This window comes from Lissotriton vulgaris, chromosome 10, assembly GCF_964263255.1.
Source record: "Lissotriton vulgaris chromosome 10, aLisVul1.2, whole genome shotgun sequence".
NCBI lineage: Eukaryota > Metazoa > Chordata > Amphibia > Caudata > Salamandridae > Lissotriton > Lissotriton vulgaris.
In genome coordinates, this window is record NC_141698.1 from 1016018270 (window position 1) to 1016020675 (window position 2406).

Consider the following 2406-nt stretch of genomic DNA (forward strand, 5'->3'; position numbering starts at 1 on the left):
AGTAACTTATGCCAGGCCAGGCCAGGCCTCCGCGGTGATTAACCACTGCCACAGCAGCTCGCGGCCCCCCTAGAATGCAAACTGCAGTGCGCGCTGTGCGATGAACTCACATTCTGTAAACACAGCTGGTCTCCACCCTCCACAACCCGGGCACCTGATAATACACATTTTTAAACAAATGAGTGCCCAGGAAGAAAAGACCACGGAAGGAAGCGATGTGCTCTCCTGCTCCCCTGCTGCCTTTTCAGCCTCTGCAACCCCCACACGGCCTGTGGAGGAAACACACCGCCATGTGTCAGCGTCGCTGCCTCCATTCATGCTGGCATCTGTTCACCCAACATGATGACCCTCTCGTGCCAGCCTTCCCCACAGTAGGGGGCACGGAGTGAGTGTATGACATGGGCAGTGACACACTTCATACACCATCAGAAATACCATTGAAGGTATACAGGATTTAGAGTTCTGAAAGCATTAAAGACAGACGGGCACATGCAAGGGACCTAAAATTAGTGTATTCAATGAGATCGAACAGGTGTTTTTCAGATTTCTCTTAAGCGATGCACAGTAGGTTCTCACAGAGCCCGAAGTTTTCTAAACAGTTTGAGCTAATTGCTGCGAGCCAGGGTGTTGTAGTGAGTAAGAAGGGGGTTCTGCTGTGACCAGCAATGACCAACTCCAAGTGCAAGGGGTTCAGGAAGGGCCCTTAATTGAGAAGCATTTTTAAGAATGCGTGCAAGAAGCCCTTGATATCCAGGGAGGTTGTATGAATGCAGGGTCGGATAAAAGAGGTGAGAAGAGAGGCGAGTGCAGCTGTGAGCGTGGGTGAAAGGTCATCTAGGATTTAGTTGGGGCGGGAGATACACCCAAGCTGGGTGTGGGGTGGTTCAGTGCTCCCTCTGGGAGGTTACTCTGTCCCTGAAACTGCCCACAATCTTCGCATCTGGAATAAATCTGCTTGTGTGTAACTTCCAACAGAGGTCCATCAGACAGGTCGAGTCTATAGGGGGGGATAGAAGAGAGGTAGCCCCATCATCAGAAGTCATGTTCTTTCATCTCAAGTTCAAGTTCAAAAGACCTTTATTCGAATTTCATGAAATACATAAAAGTACCGATAACAACAACAATTCATTAGATAAATATACAAACAAATAAAAACAGTATTATACAGTGAGGCATTTCATAATTTCATAATACACAATTCCATACGGTAACAATACAATACACTTCATTTCATTATATTGTTTTCATTGTGGCAGCATTAAAAACAAATTATTTTCAGGGATTTTCCATCGTTTTGCGGGCTCGTATAGCCGATCTTAGAAAAGTGCTGGTGCGAAAAGTCAATTCATCATTATCCAGAGTAACCAACATAATATATGATTCTTTGAGTGTGAGTGGTCTGTGTTTTTTGAAATATGGAGTTAAAAACCATTTGATAAATGTAAGATAAAATTTGCAGAAAAATAGGAAGTGCAAATCATCCTGTGTACTCACACCATCACAGGGGCCTGGAGTGAAATCAGCACTATGACGATATCCCAAAGGAAAAGACAACAACAATTTTACAGTACCCGCCCTTAAGCGAAACAGTAGTAATCGCTCCCAGATGGTCATGGGAAGGGAAAGATAAGGCGGCAAAGTTTGTCTACACAGTTCATTTCCTATATATTTCATAACACTTTATTTCTGTGATTCACTTCCTATCCGTTCATTATTGTAAAGTGCATACAGTGCATTTTTGACCTCGATTTTATCCTTTGTTTCAATTATCATAGGATTGGTAAACAGAGTGCCTCTATCAACTTCATTTAGTGATTTAAAAACTTCTGAGAGCCATGGGATTTCCATTCCATGATCACAATTTAAACAGTCCTTTATGATATTTTGTGTAAGGACAGCAACATAATTCCTCCAGATTCTAATCCAGAAGAGTGCTGGTCTTGCTCTAATAAAATCACTTAGATAAGGAAGATTTAATTCACTATGACAAATAAAATCAGATGAGGAGATCGGTGCACCCAACACTTTTCTGCAAAAGCGGTTTTCCTCCCTTTGAATGCAGAGGCTGCTTCCCGACCCCCATACCTCAGCTCCGTACGAGGCAACAGGTGAGCACTGCAGTTTAAAAATCTTTAAAATAGCCTTAGTGGCACCAACTTTCTTTGGGCGAGGGAGACTCAAAACAGAATTGTTGGCTTTCGAGAACTTGCTCGTGGCGTGGGCCAAATGCCCACTCCATGAGCCGTTCGCAGCGAAAACCAACCCTAAATAAGGAAATTTAGGGACAGATTCTAGTTTATCTGTGCCTATCTGTATAGTATTGAGTTTCCTTTTACCAGGGCCACAGGACATAATAAAAGATTTTTTTAAATTTACCCTCAAATCCAGACCCTCCATGAAATTGAC